This window comes from Ambystoma mexicanum, chromosome 2q, assembly GCF_040938575.1.
Source record: "Ambystoma mexicanum isolate Mex_15411 chromosome 2q, UKY_AmexF1_1, whole genome shotgun sequence".
In the NCBI taxonomy this organism is placed as follows: Eukaryota; Metazoa; Chordata; class Amphibia; order Caudata; family Ambystomatidae; genus Ambystoma; species Ambystoma mexicanum.
Window position 1 is genome coordinate 54,860,266 of NC_090924.1, and position 16,623 is coordinate 54,876,888.

Sequence of the window (16,623 nt, forward strand, 5' to 3'; positions counted from 1 at the left end):
GAACATAGCTCCCTACCGTATATAAGGTAGTGGAAATTACCACAAGACTACCACATATAGCTCTCTGTCGTAAATAAGTCAGTGAGTTTGCCCATGGTGGCGCACCCACACTATCACTGGAAATTGTGGTATCTCTAGAATGCAGGTCTGAGGTCTCTCTAGTGATCACACGAAAAATCTAAGCGAAGATAAGGGATTCTGGACATTGGGGCCACAAATAAAACAAGGGAATTATGCTCACCAAAATACCACCAACCACGTATACCAAATATGCAGGTCTGGGTGCTGAAATAATGCATGTCCATTGTATTATTGTTGCACATGGCCAAATCTGAATACAAAGAGTGATTATTGCTAAGTTATTTTTCGGCGGTAATAAAATACCGTCAGGCCCCAAATCTCCACAAAATACCCTACAGTACTAAAGTGGTGTAATGAGTTACTAGTGTTCACTTCTCCTAGTCGCCTCTTCCTCGTCCCAGTACTCTAGTAGGTTGAATGAGAGAAATTGAGGGAAATGGTTTTACAAGTGGCAATAAAGGCCAGGGGAGGGATACTATGTCTCATCTGTGGGTACCCTCTTCCCAATCCCCAAAGACCCTCCACCAGGTGAGCCTCCCTCGCATCTCCAGCCACAGGGTCAGGATCCAAAAGTGATGGCCTTTCCCTGGCCACCTGAGCAGAGGATCCAGGGTGGCGGGGGGAGTAGGAGTGATGATCTCAGGTATCTCACAAGAGCTAATTCTTTGGACCCTAAATGAAATGTTTGCGATGTGATCATTATATAAATTAGGTGAATTTGTATTTCGTAACACAGAAATGGCGCATGCCAGTGATTCATATGCCATATCGTCCATGCTGGTGGGGTTGTTACTTTGAGATGGAAAATTCATTTGTCCATAAAGTATGAGAGAGTTAAAAGCCAAAATGTGTAACTCATCCACCGTAAGGTGTATTGAGATTAAAATGGCGTCATTTTAGAGAGAAATCTGATGGCATGATTGGTGACATGATTACATGTGTGGAATATGCCGTTTCATAAAGTTACTACTGTTTAATCCAGAAATCTCCAAGATGACATCACATCAAATGGGAGGGAAACTTTTTTTTTTTTTTTTTTTTTTAGAAGTCACTCCCATTAGACTGCCAGCTTTATTAATATGCCCAATGACCTGTGAGGGGTAGGTTTAATGTGATGTCAATCTTGCAACACTGTCCAATCACATACATTGACCAAGTAGATTAGAGACATTATAGACATCTCAAAAGAGGTGTGGTTTCTGCTCTATAAAAGTCCAAACCCATAGATTCTGGGGCTTCACTGGCTCACTCACTGACTAATGGAAAAGAAGAAGCAAGGAAAGGAGAATTGATAGCAACAGGAAGGAGGTGGAAGAAATTGCTTTCTTTTTGAACAAATTGATGGATTATCAGCAGAGCACAGTACGTGAGGTCAACCAGGAGTTAAAGTCCCGGGCCTTCTTCGGTGGAAGAGACAGCAGACATGCTCTCGAGGGAAGCTGACCCCATCTTGCTGACTGATACCCACCAGTTTCTAGAGGGGGATAGTGGAACCAGTCCTCCTTAAAGGATTCCCACTTGTCTGTGAGACATCCAACTCATATGCTTGTTGCTGGATGTAAATCCTCCATTTACGATAAGAAATCAGCTAATTTACCACACAGTAATTCCCCCCGGTGGTAAATCTGCCAAAATTCCCCAGGGAATTACCACCACTTATAATCCCCTGGTAACTCCAAAGATGGCAGTAACGGTAATTCCGTTTGGTGGTACTTTGGCAGATTTACCACTAAAATACTGCCAAACATGTAATGAGATCCCTAGTCTTAACTCTGCCGTCACCTGTAAATGCACCCTCAGCAGGTGCAGGCCAATTCACGCATTACACAAATCTCCATAAAATCAGATCTAAGTGCAACAAGCCTGACAATGTTAATTACATTCTGAGGCAGATATTGCAGGCCCAATCCATATTGTTAAATGGCCCCTTAATGAAGTCTGCCATTTCCCGACATTTACATGCTGAAACAACACTTCTCGTACTCTCGCGCACAACCCTCTTTCAAGACACTTCTCTCTCGCGCATGTCAGACACACCTCTCTCTCGAGCATGCTCGCGAGACAACTACCACCGGTGCATGCAACAAACATCTCCTGCGACGCACACTTCCATAGTTCAGGCCCACCACACACACCTCCACTGTGAGCGCTCGCACCAACCCTAAATTGTGCAAATCCACGGCACAGCCACCTTCACACACACCACGGCACACACCTCATTTGTGCATGCCTGTGGCAAAACCTCCATCGGTTGCGCATGCAGGACACCAACTTCCTTGCGTGTGCCTTCGACAAACACCTCTCTCACGTGTCCACGACACACACCTCTATCCCACGTACCCACACCACATACCTTTCTTGCACACCTCCACAATATACAGCTTGCACGCACTCGACAACACAACTCCCTCACACGCCCGCAAGACTTACACATTTGCAACACACAGCTCACACGAGACACACCAGCCTCTCCAGGATGCGTAAAACAAACCTCATGCATGCACACCCACATCACACACCTCTTGTGCGCGTATTGCACACCTTGCTCATCTAATCGAATGATACACACCGCTCTAGCACATATCCACAACCCACTCATACACATGCAACACACCTCCCTCTTTTGTGCATAGAGGCACACGCCCATCTCTCCCAAGCGTGACATTTTATGCACGTGCAGCACGTAAGTCTCTCATGCACACAAATCTCTGTCTTGCTCACATGCATGAGCGACAACACACTAGCAGGAGACAGACAACTTGTTCTCTCACTGACACGCAAGGATCATCTCACACGCAGAAGTGAGACACAGCAATATCTCACGTGCACAACACCTCTCTCCCTCATGCATCTCAAACCACACCCATACCTGCCCTTCCTCTCATGCCACATCTCTCTACTCCCCCACTTCCGGTGCATGCACACCTTCCTTCCTCCAAATCCCACTCCCCAATATCTCGCAAAACACTTTCCCTCCTTCCAATCCCTCCCCTGTATCTTACGCAATACTTTCCTCCCTTCCCCGTATCTCACGCAACTTTCCTTTCCATCCCATCCACCCCACATATCTCACACGACACATTCTGTCCATCCCTTCTCGCGTTACACTTTCTGTCCTTCTCCTCACATGTCCCCTCAATATCTCGTGCGGCTCATTCTTCCCTTCCTCCCCCATATCTTGCACCTTCCCATCCCTCCTGTATCTCGCGTGACAATTTCCTACCACCCTGCATGCTTTCTTCCTCCACTTTCATGCACATCACTTCCTTCCACCCCTTTATCTCACACATTCCTTCCTTCCTACCCTGCCTTATCTCACGCAACACTTTCCTTCCACCCCCCATTTCTTGTGTGAAACTTTCCTTCCTGCCACTCTACCGTTCCCCCGCCCCCAAGTACCTCGCACTACACTTTCCTACCTTCTTATCCTATTCCAGTATCTCACGTGACACCTTCCTTCCTTCCTTCCTTCCTTCCTTCCACCCCCACCCTGAGTATCTCACACAGCTTTGGGTCAGGAGTATGTGGCAGGAAAGGAAGGATACAAGGTGTTTACGGATGGTTCAAAGCATCCTGTGTCTGGGTGACTGGGAATGGCGTATTATCTAGAAAGCATTGGGGAGTATAAAATAGGACGACTGACGAATGATGTGTCTATTTGTACGGCTGAGTTGGTGGCGATTGCATTGGTGATTGATAGGGTGTGTGAGTTGGGGTATGAGAAAGTGGTGGTGTTCTCAGATTCATTGAGTGGGTTACAGGCGATTGTGGCAGGGGATGGTGATAGGAAGGATGTGATTTTGGACATTAGGATGAAGATTGATCGGTGTGTGCTCGGGGGTATGGATTTGGAGTTGCCGTGGGTTCCCAGTCACAGTGGCATTTTGGGAAATGAGTTGGTGGATCTGGCAGCGGGTGAGGGTATGAGGAGGGGAGCGATTGATGTGAGGTTGCCTTTGAGTGTGGATGAGGTGAAGGCTGTGATGGTGAGACGGGTCCTGGATGAGTGGCAGGAGAGGTGGGTGAATGGGTGAAGGGCAGGTGGATGTTCGGTGTTCGTGGGAAAGTGTCGGTGAAGGTGGATGCAGGGAGTTCAGAATGGAGGAGGGGGGAGGAGGTGATGCTGAATCGGTTGAGGATAGGTCATGTGGGGCTGAATGACTGTCTATTTCGAATAGGGAAGCGTGAATCAAGAGACTGTGCGGTGTGTGGGGTGCCTGAAACGGTGGGACATTTTTTGATTAGGTGTGAAAGACATGTTGCAGAGAGAGAATTGATGAGGGTTCGGTTGACTGCGTTGGGTGTGGCTGAGCTGAGTGGGAGGACTATACTGGGAGGTGATGGGGAGAGAGGCAGGAGGAGTAGTGTGATGTTGGATTTTGTGAGGCAGACGGGGAGGTGGGAGGAGTTGTGAGCTTAAATGGAGCCAAATAATAATTAGTGGGTACGGTGCACATCATCCTATAGGATGGGGAAGCGCCTGCGTGGGTCCGCCCACGCCTCCGATAATTAAGAAGAAGAAGTATCTCACACAACACCCACCTACCTACCTTCCGCCCTCCTCTCGTGCAAAACTTTCCTTCCACCCCAGTTTCTTGAGCGACATATCTGGCGCAATACTCTTTCCTTCCTTCCAATCCCTCCCACTTGTATCTCGCGCACCACTCATTTCTCACATGACCTCCCTCCCTCCTTCTCCCCTCGTATCTCACATGACACTTTCCTTACTTCCAATCCCTCTCCGCGTACCTGGCGCGACACAATCCTTCCCTTCCCATATCTCATGCAACACTTTCCTTTCTTCCAATCCCTCCCTCCCTCTCTCGTGACAAATTCCAATCTTGTGCGACACTTTTCTTCCACGCTGCATGCTTGACTCACTCACTCCTTCCTACACCCATGTATCTCGCATGTCACTTCCTTCCTCCCCACCCTTCCATATTTCACGCAACACTTCCCTTCCACCCCCACCGCCTCCCCAGTTTCTTGTGTGACACTTTCCTTCCTTCCACTCTACTCGACTCCCCCCCACCCCCCCAGGTATCTCACACTACACTTTCCATCCTTCCCACCCCCTTGTATCTCATGTTACACCTACCTTCCTTCGCATATCTCATGCAACACTTTCCTTCCCTCTCTTGCTTGACCCATCTCATCGTATTGTATTGTATCTCATCCCATCCCCGTATCTCATGCGATTGACTCCTTCCATCTTGCGCAACACTTTCCTTCCCCAGCATCTTGCGCCAATTCATTTTCGTTCTTTCCTTCCCCAACCCCCCTCTATCTCGCGCAACTTTCCTTCCCACCCCATATCAGACACAGCACTTTCCTTCACATCCAGTATCTCGCATGATACTTTCCTTCCACCCCGAATATCTCCCATGACAACTACCTACCTTCCTTCCCCATCACCAATATCTCACGCATCATTTCCTTTTCTTCCTTCCACCCTTCTCCCATGCAACACTTTCCTTCCACACCGTTTCTTGTGTAACACTTCCCTTCCCTCCAATCGCTCCCACGTCCATATCTGGCAACATACTCTTTCCTTCCTTCCAATCCCTCCCCCTTGTATCTCACGCACCACTTTCCTTCCATCCATTCATTCACTCATGCTTCCTGCCCCGTCTCCCTCCCTCACATTTCACGGATGACTTGCTTTCTTTCATTCTTTCCTTACTTCCTACCAATCCCTCCCTGCCTCCCGTGCCCCCCTTGGATCTCACACAACACTTTCCTTCCTTCCAATCCCTCATAACTTGCGTTCCATCTTTTCTTCACTCATTCCCACCCTTCCTTCCGTGACAAGGTCCATTTTCCCAATGCGGCCACTGTGTCCTCTGCTGTACCTCTGCTGTAACTCACGCAACAAATCCTCTCAATGCCGTGTCCCCGCTGTATCTAACTCGACAAGTTCCATCCTCCCAATGCCACCATCCCCATATCTGCTTGCACCACAAGTTCCATCCTCCCCCAAGCTGCCGTCCCCTATATCTCATTGCATGACAATGTCCACCCTCCCCATGCCACCGTCCTCCCCAATTTCTCCTCTGACAATTGCCATCCTCAACTCCTGCGCAGCACTTTTCCCATCCTCCTAATCATCCTTACCTGCCTTGCACAGCAGTTTCACTCCTCCCAATCATGCCCCCAACCCGTGCAGCACTTTCCCTTCACCTAATCATTACATGGCTCCTAAACACCCCTCATGCAGCACTTTCCCCCCTCCTCTGCTTCACGCAGCACGTTCCCCTCCCCCTAATCTACTTTGCGCCCCTACAGGCATTGTGCAGCACATTCCCTAATCCCTACATGCCTCACCCATCACTTTCCCTTCTCCTGATCCCCACCTGCCCTTATGCCCCGCCCCAGCACTTTACTTCCCTGTAACTTCCATGCCTCGCCCCAGCACTTACCCTCCTCCTAATCCCCCACAGTACCTCGTACAACAAGATCCATCCTCCCAATGCATCCGCGCCTGCTGCACCCCATCTCATGCAACAAGTTCCATCGCCTCACCCCCTCGTATCTCGTGCAGCAAGTTTCATCCTTCCAATGTCGTTGTCACTTCCCCCTTAGCTCATGCGAAAAATTCCATCCTACCAATGCCGTCACCCCTGTATCTCACCCTCCTGCTCCAGTTCCACCCTCCTACTACTGCTATTGTCCCGTATCTCACACATGTTCCACCCTCCCAATGCTGCTGCTGCCACCATCCCCATATCTCTTCAAAAGAGAATATCCATCCTCCCCATTCCACTGTTTCCCCCCGCCCCATTTCTCAGGCAACCTCCCCATGCCGCTGCTGCCATGCTCTCCCCCATATTACAACACGCGACAATTTCCATCCTCCTAATCATCCCCTCATGCAGCACTTCGTGTGTGTGTGTGCGTGTGTGTACACCCTGCCTCCGGCACGCGTGAAACACACACACACACCCATTCACCCAAACCCTCTTGCGGCACCTACACACACACACAACATACATACATATTGTGAGAAACCGAAGGGTATTCTCACTCCTATTCCACATAGGTGACCAGGGGAAGGCCATCGCTTTGGGATCCTTACACTGGGGGTGGATAAGCGATGGAGGATCACCTGGGTGCCGGGTCCTTGGAGACTGGGATGCCCTTGGGAGAGACATGGTATCCCCTGTTCCAACTAATACCCAACCCTTCCCCCGCCTTCATGGGTTGTTGTGGGTCAGCTCCCCTAACTTCCTCATATATGACCACTGACAGTACTGGGAGGAAGAAGAGGCAACCAGGAGTAATGAAGACTAAGTACTTTTACCACTCGGTACTGGGATGAGGAAAGGGCTGCTGAGAGTTGTAGAGGACAGGCATGTCCCCTTAATGATGGTCAGGCAGGGCTAATTTCGCATTCGCACCTGCAGCCGCTTAAAGGGCTGCAGGTGTTTGAATCCTTGTTAACTATTAAACAATTGAGACTACTTTGTAGCGGAGTGGTCACGTGTATAAGAAAGCACGTTTTGGAAAGTCTCTGAGTGCTGGTCATGTTATAAAAGGCAATCTACAAAGACCTGAAACAACGGGATGATTTAAAAGAAAACTTTACCAAATATATCTTCATGATTATTGAATTTCTGAACCAAATGAAAACTTATAGACAGAACTGTTACCTATGAGGATTACAAGTGAATAGAGCTTTAAATTCAACTAAAATCACCATGTGCCAAACTCAGAAATGAATGAACCTTTACCTTTAATACAAGTAAAATCCATATATGGTGAACCTTCAAGTGAACAGAGCCTTGCGTTTAAGTGAAACCAATACACACTGAACTTTAAAGTCAAGGAACTTTACAATGCAAGTGAAACCATTGTATGTTGAACTTCTGGAACTTTGGAGGTGAACTTTAACAGTGAACCAAAGGCATATTAAACAACAAGGTGGGAGAAATTGCAAATAATAAAATATACTTGGAAAGCCCAGTGTACTGCAACTATCAGTCAAGATATTTTTGGTACAAAGACCAATCATATGAAGAGTGCGCAAGTGGGGAGCAGAACTATAAGAAGACTGAAAATACTACTGTGACATTGAAAGTGAATCTTGGGGACGGGACCCTGAGGCTTGATCCACTTATCGACTTGAGGGCGGAGTCTGAAGATACTTTTATGTTTGGAACTTGGGGAAGGGAACCCTGAGTATTGGTTAAAACTATCATCCTGCTTTTAAGGCAATCCTGAGACTTTTGTTGGAACTGGAAGGGAGCTGAAAAGAAGCTGTGAGCTGGACAGAGCTGGGAACTTTGTGTTGAACACCGTTTTGCTAGTTGCTAACATCCCTACACAATGTATAGATTAGCTTTGAGGGCAAGTATAGGTTTTGGACACAGGCAGATGCCCAAGTTGAACTCTTTGACTTTCCTTCGTTTTATTTCAGTAGGAAAATTCCACCATTGTATAGGGTAAGATAGGCCTTTTTCCATCCTGACTTTTAAATTAATCAAGTTGTTTCTAATTCAGAATCTGTTTGTGTCTTACTCCAAGATACCTTCACAATACATGCCCACTCCCTCTCACACATGCAACACCCACACCCCTCCCACGTACGTGACACCTACACCTACACACACACTTCCTCCCACACAGGCACGCAACACAGACCCCTTCCTTCTGTGTGACACCTACACACAGCCCTTCCTCCCACACATGGCACACATACACAGCCCCTCCTCCTGCACACGTGACACACACACACGTACCCTTTCCTCCTGTGTACTCAACACATACTCACTCCTTCCCACACATGCAACACCTACCCTCTCTTTTCGTGCGCAACACCTACTTTCTCTGCCACCACGCTTAAACACCTACTCCCCTGGTTCTTTCCTCCCCTGCACATGGCACTTAACCCACCCCCTCCCACACATCACCTGCCCCCCTTCTCCACCTGCACATGGCACGGCACCCCCTCTTCCGCCACGCGCCCACATGCTGCTGCTGCTGCTCCTCCTCCCATGCACGGTACCCGCCTAATCCACCCATGCGAGACACCCACATTCTTTATGCCCGCACACGTGCCAAACCTCCTTCCTTCCCCACCCTCTTGCACAAGTGGCACCTTTCTCATCCCCATCCTTTGTGACAATAGGTACTCAATTTTTCTTCCCCTTTCCTCCTCCTCCTCTTCTTATTACCCCCTCATCTAGTCATCCTTCCTCCCGGACACTCTCCCACCCCCTACAATACCCCTTCAACATTGTCCCACCCAGCCTCACACCTGACACCACCCCCCACGCCTCTTCCCACCGTTCATCTCCCTCTCCCTCTGCCTCCATTGTATCCCTCACTCCATCCTCCCTGTCTTTCTCACCTCCCTTCCTCCTTCCATCCATCCATCCCTCCCACCACTCTCTCCCACCCAGTCCTCTCTCACCCTTCCCCCAGCAACCCTCCTGTGTCCATTTCCCTTGTCCAGTCTCTGTCAGCCACAAGGGAGGGACACCTATTTTGTAACTCACGCATGCAAACTGTACGGCTCTTAGATGGTTTCGCTCACCTGTTTGTAGTGCTTCATAAAGTTACTAATCTAACATGGTACACGAATTTTTATGGGACTTTGTCCCAGAAAAAATGATGGGTACAATAACTTCTTTAACATTATCTAAAAATTATATTATTAGCTAGATGAACATTTCTTGATGAGCCTGAGAAGCAGTATTGCTCGGGAGGATAGCTCAGGGGCAACGAGCTTGCCTTGGAAGCAAGACGACAAGGAGCAACACAGGTTCGCTCCCCGAGTCCGCGCTTAGAAACCTCTGGATATTAAGCGTGTTATAAATAACCTATCATATTGCTGATGTTGCACCGAGCTCTACATTCATCCCCTTTCTATATGATACACCAATCTCCTATAGAATAAACATTCCGTACTGTTAATCATAGAAATAATGCTCCCGAATTATCTTCGTGTAATGTTATACCACAAGCTTTCTTTCATTAAAAAAAAATGGAAAAGGTAGAAGTAATACGTGCCGTGTAATCGTATTTATAAGGGGCGTTTGTTTAACGGGGGGGGGGGTGGAGGAGTGTGTGATGTTTTAGAAATAGTATTGGACTCTGCATTAGTAAGGTGTTGAATCCTCGCGATGTGGGCTAATCTGAGGGCCTTGTGGACTATTACTCGGTAGATGTTTTTCCGTCCCGAGTATGATTTGTTTTCAGTCCAGGGCGTAGTAGAGTGTGTGAGGAGAGTGAAGCGCGTCATTCAGCTTGGGGTGGGTGAGGTATCGAGAGGTGCACTCTTCAATTCTATGCTTTGTGCTTCCACAAGACGCCTGAGTAGTCACTGGGAACTAGAAATCGTGACAGGGGGGGGAGTAGAATTGCACAGTTGCAGACTATTCTAGAGGGTGCACTGCTGATCGTGCCTCCTCACTGCCTGGGATGCTCACCGTGTTGGTGCGGCGGGGGCCGGTGCTGCCTCCTGTCCCCAGGATTCCCACTTCACTCCATGCTCGGGATACCTAGCCCTAAACTCGCTATGTTACGCTGAACTCTCAACTCCACTGTCTCTGTCAGCGAGGAGCACCAGATGGGCATTATTTACTTCCGGCGTATTCTGACAAGTAGAAAGAAAAGAAAGACTATAACAACGCTCTCATTTACAGAGAAGAAAGACTACAGGCAGCATGAATGTAGACTGTATTAATGAGCAGGTACCTACCCTATTAAGACGGGCTTCACCGCCTAACACTGAAGCAAATGGACCTCTGAAAGCACAGTTGCGTATGGTGTTTCTAGTGTTCTTTTTTTTAATGTATAGCAGTACTTTAAGTGGAATGAACAATCTAGGAGTGGGTTCTGTCAAGTGGGCGTGACTTATAGACGTTTGACAGGCCTAGCAGGTGGCTTCAATAAGGGCAGCCTGCGCCCAAATAATACATCGTGAGACCCTGCAAATATGTGTTTTTTGGGTCACCCATTCTGCATGATGTAAATAAATCTCTCTTCTGCTCAATGTCTAAATAAATCGCTGTCTGCGTATAAACAAGCTCACTGCGATGTTTGGAAAGGCGGGGCGCAGCAGGCCGGTGCTGTATGCTATCCTGCGGGCCATGATAGATTGTGGGAGGCAGTGTTCGGCAATCTTCGGAGTCACGCCCACTTGATGGCTACAGCCATACATGCAGCCCGAAATGAAAAGCTAATGTCATAGCCCGCCTACAGCCCGCCCTCCAACATCTCTATTGAGGGATTGGCCAGAGCTACCAGGTGGGCGTTGTTTCAGGGCCTTCACGCTGTCATGGGAAGCCGAATGTCATACAGTATGGTATAATATACGGCTTCCCATGTTGTGTTTTTTTTTAATACTGTGCAAAGTCTGGGAGCCTAGCATTCGCTCACTTGTACATTTGCACACATGTTATTATTTTAAATGGTATCATAAGAAAGTTTGTACTGTTACAGTAGATGGGGCACTTAAACATGTTTTATGGCATAATTAACCTTTCTATATTTGATTCCAACATCAAAGCACGGAATCACTGCAGCGCATAGCTCTCAACTCACACGCTTTTGGCGGGTGTCACCCGCCTCCTAAGCAGCTGACTCACCCGCCAAGCCTCCTGCATGCCCATTCATTTCAATGGGCCTCTCACCCGCCAAAAATAAAATCGGGTGTTTTCACCCGCCTTTGTGACACAAATGGTTGAGAGCTATGCTGCAGGAGTCTCTCTTAAGGATAAAGGGGGAGGTTGGGCTCAGTCACACAACTCTGTCATAATGCAGGGGGGTGCACGGTAGGGTCTCCCTTCAGCATGTGTTATTGGGAAGGGAAGTCAACAGTATTTTACGTACTTGGTGTTAAGCTCCCTGTTCACCCCCCGGCTTGGTAAACTGTGCAAATTATCACACACTGCTGCAAGTGACTGGCATGGGCTGTGCTATGTCATGGCTACAACACCACTGGGTTAATGAGGCTCAAGCCCCCTACCTAAAGTTTGGGCTGTTTGTATGGGGATGAAATGCAGACTAGTGAGAGTCTGTGTAATTCCTTTCCTTGTGTCCTCAGCAGCGCTGTTCTTCGGCATTCATGCATTCAGCCATCACACACTACAATGGGGCATTTCCAACCGAAAGATCCCCTTCCCCTTACAGCTACAACTATCAATTCTGTGTCAATTCTGTGTCTGCTTCCAAGACGGATCTATGTGATTACTGTGCCCCAATTACTATGACCTCCAAAATGTTGACTTTTTTATTTGAACCCCATTTTCACCTCATATATATGCTGGGAGAGACACCATCAGCCCCTCTACATGTATTATGGTAATTCGCATCCCCTGTCTCCCTGGGGTTAACTCACAATGACACAAGTCGTCATCCTGTTTAACGTTTAATCTGGTCCCTACCAATGTATCGGCACCACCTACCTCCTCCCTTGACACCCCCATACCTTTTCATTGTTGGGGTGCATGATATCATGGCCTGAACGCAACTATGGTAATTCACAAAACCTGTAACACACATCCTGTTTTATGTTTACTCTGGTCCCAAATGATGTAGAGGCACCACCTAGCCCTTCCCTGGATACCTCCATACCCTTTGATTGTGGGGGTGCAAGATATCATGGCCTAAATGCACTTATGGTCATTTTGCATCCCCTGCCCCCCTGGGGTTAGCTCACACTAACAAAAGTGGTCATCCTGTTTTATGTTTAATCTGATCCCAAACAAAGTAGAGGCACCATCTAACCTCGCCCTGGACACCCGCATACCTTTTGATTGTGGGGGGTGCAAGATGTCATGGCCTGAACACACCTATGGTAATTCGCATCCCCTACCTCCATGGGGTTAACTCACACTGACGCAAGTGGTCATCCTGCTGTATGTTTAATCTGGTCCCAACCATGATATGTGCAAGATATCATGGCCTGAATGCACCTATGGTAATTTGCATCCCCTATTTCTCTTGAGGCTATTGACACTAGCGCAAGTGGTCATCCTGGTTTATGTTTACTCTGGTCCTAACCAATGTAGAGGTGTCCCCTAGCCCCTCCCGGAACACCCCCATACCTTTCGATTGTGGGGGGTGCAAGATATCATGGCCTGAATGCACCTATGGTAGTTTGCATCCCCTACCTCCCTGGGGTTAACTCACACTGACGCAAGTGGTCATCCTGTTTTATGTTTAATCTGGTCCCAACCAATGTAGATGCACCATCTAACCCCTCCCTGGAGACCACCATGCCTTTTGATTGTGGGGGGTGCAAGATATCATGGCCTGAATGCACCTATGGTAATTTGCATCCCCTATTTCTCTTGGGGCTATTCACACTAGCGCAAGTGGTCATCCTGTTTTATGTTTAATCTGGTCCCAACAAATGTAGAGGCACCATCTACCCCCTCCCAGAACACCCCCATACCTTTTGAATGTGGGGGGTGCAAGATATCATGGCCTGAATGCACCTATGGTAATTTGCATCCCCTATTTCTCTTGGGGTAATTCACACTAGCGCAAGTGGTCATCCTGTTTTATGTTTACTCTGGTCCTAACCAATATAGAGGCATCCCCCTAGCCCCTCCCGGAACACCCCCATACCTTTTGATTGTGGGGGGTGCAAGATATCATGGCCTGAATGCACCTATGGTAATTTGCATCCCCTATTTCTCTTGGGGCTATTCACACTAGTGCAAGTGGTCATCCTGTTTTATGTTTAATCTGGTCCCAATCAATGTAGATGCATCATCTAACCCCTCCCTGGACACCCCCATACCTTTTGATTGTGGGAGGTGCAAGATATCATGGCCTGAATGCACCTGTGGTAATTTGCATCCCCTATTTCTCTTGGGGATATTCACACTAGCGCATGTGGTCATCCTGTTTTTTGTTTAATCTGGTCCCAATCAATGTAGATGCACCATCTAACCCCTTCCTGGAGACCCCCATGCCTTTTGATTGTGGGGGGTGCAAGATATCATGGCCTGAATGCACCTATGGTAATTTGCACCCCCTATTTCTCTTGGGGCTATTCACACTAGTGCAAGTGGTCATCCTGTTTTATGTTTACTCTGGTCCCAGTCAATGTAGATGCACCATCTAACCCCTTCCTGGGACCCCCATGCCTTTTGATTGTGGGGGGTGCAAGATATCATGGCCTGAACACACCTATGGTAATTCGCATCCCCTACCTCCCTGGGGTTAACTCACACTAGCGCACGTGGTCATCCTGCTGTATGATTAATCTGGTCCTAACCAATATAGAGGCGTCTCCTAGCCCCTCCCTGGAGACCCCTATGCCTTTTGATTGTGGGGGGTGCAAGATATCATGGCCTGAATGCACCTATGGTAATTTGCATCCCCTATTTCTCTTGGGGCTATTGACAGTAGCGCAAGTGGTCATCCTGGTTTATGTTTACTCTGGTCCTAAACAATGTAGAGGCATCCTCTAACCCCTCCCGGAACACCCCCATACCTTTCGATTGTGGGGGGTGCAAGATATCATGGCCTGAATGCACCTATGGTAGTTTGCATCCCCTACCTCACTGGGGTTAACTCACACTGACGCAAGTGGTCATCCTGTTTTATGTTTAATCTGGTCCCAACCAATGTAGAGGCACCATCTACCCCCTCCCGGAACACCCCCATACCTTTTGATTGTGGGGGGTGCAAGATATCATGGCCTGAATGCACCTATGGTAATTTGCATCCCCTATTTCTCTTGGGGATATTCACACTAGTGCAAGTGGTCATCCTGTTTTATGTTTAATCTGGTCCCAATCAATGTAAATGCACCATCTAACCCCTCCCGGAACACCCCCATACCTTTTCGATTGTGGGGGGTGCAAGATATCATGGCCTGAATGCACCTATGGTAGTTTGCATCCCCTACCTCCCTGGGGTTAACTCACACTGACGCAAGTGGTCATCCTGTTGTATGTTTAATCTGGTCCCAACCAATGTAGATGCACCATCTAACCCCTCCCTGGAGACCACCATGCCTTTTGATTGTGGGGGGTGCAAGATATCATGGCCTGAATGCACCTATGGTAATTTGCATCCCCTATTTCTCTTGGGGCTATTCACACTAGCGCAAGTGGTCATCCTGTTTTATGTTTAATCTGGTCCCAACAAATGTAGAGGCACCATCTACCCCCTCCCAGAACACCCCCATACCTTTTGAATGTGGGGGGTGCAAGATATCATGGCCTGAATGCACCTATGGTAATTTGCATCCCCTATTTCTCTTGGGGTAATTCACACTAGCGCATGTGGTCATCCTGTTTTTTGTTTAATCTGGTCCCAATCAATGTAGATGCACCATCTAACCCCTTCCTGGAGACCTCCATGCCTTTTGATTGTGGGGGGTGCAAGATATCATGGCCTGAATGCACCTATGGTAATTTGCACCCCCTATGTCTCTTGGGGCTATTCACACTAGTGCAAGTGGTCATCCTGTTTTATGTTTACTCTGGTCCCAGTCAATGTAGATGCACAATCTAACCCCTTCCTGGAGACCCCCATGCCTTTTGATTGTGGGGGGTGCAAGATATCATGGCCTGAACACACCTATGGTAATTCGCATCCCCTACCTCCCTGGGGTTAACTCACACTAGCGCATGTGGTCATCCTGCTGTATGATTAATCTGGTCCTAACCAATATAGAGGCGTCTCCTAGCCCCTCCCTGGAGACCCCTATGCCTTTTGATTGTGGGGGGTGCAGGATATCATGGCCTGAATGCACCTATGGTAATTTGCATCCCCTATTTCTCTTGGGGCTATTGACAGTAGCGCAAGTGGTCATCCTGGTTTATCCTCTAACCCCTCCCGGAACACCCCCATACCTTTCGATTGTGGGGGGTGCAAGATATCATGGCCTGAATGCACCTATGGTAGTTTGCATCCCCTACCTCACTGGGGTTAACTCACACTGACGCAAGTGGTCATCCTGTTTTATGTTTAATCTGGTCCCAACCAATGTAGAGGCACCATCTACCCCCTCCCGGAACACCCCCATACCTTTTGATTGTGGGGGGTGCAAGATATCATGGCCTGAATGCACCTATGGTAGTTTGCATCCCCTACCTCCCTGGGGTTAACTCACACTGACGCAAGTGGTCATCCTGTTTTAGGTTTAATCTGGTCCCAACCAATGTAGAGGCACCATCTACCCCCTCCCGGAACACCCCCATACCTTTTGATTGTGGGGGGTGCAAGATATCATGGCCTGGATGCACCTGTGGTAATTTGCATCCCCTATTTCTCTTGGGGCTAGTCACACTAGTGCAAATGGTCATCCTGTTTTATGTTTACTCTGGTCCCAATCAATGTAGATGCACCATCCAACCCCTCCCTGGAGACCCCCATGCCTTTTGATTGTGGGGGGGTGCAAGATATCATGGCCTGAACACAACTATGGTAATTCGCATTCCTTACCTCCCTGGGGTTAACTCACAGTAGCGCACATGGTCATCCTGCTGTATGTTTAATCTGGTCCCAACCAATGTAGATGCACCATCTAACCCATCCCTGGACATCCACATGTCTTTTGATTGTGTGGGTGCA

At 48.3% G+C, this 16,623-nt stretch overlaps 1 protein-coding gene across 2 annotated transcripts in view; it reads right to left on the reverse strand.

The window, feature by feature from the left end:
• The window catches only part of NAA60 (N-alpha-acetyltransferase 60, NatF catalytic subunit), a 265,408-nt gene extending 254,222 nt beyond the window's left edge, over positions 1–11,186 (reverse strand). The window contains exons 1-2 of one of the 2 annotated variants that reach the window (XM_069646810.1): positions 10,784–11,184; positions 10,512–10,678 (exon numbers count right to left, since the gene is read on the reverse strand). The gene's annotated coding sequence lies outside the window, so the exon portion shown is untranslated. Of the gene's footprint in view, positions 1–10,511; positions 10,679–10,783 lie in introns of both variants that reach the window. The other variant, XM_069646811.1, reaches the window with a different exon arrangement.
• Between the last annotated feature and the right edge of the window lie 5,437 nt (positions 11,187–16,623).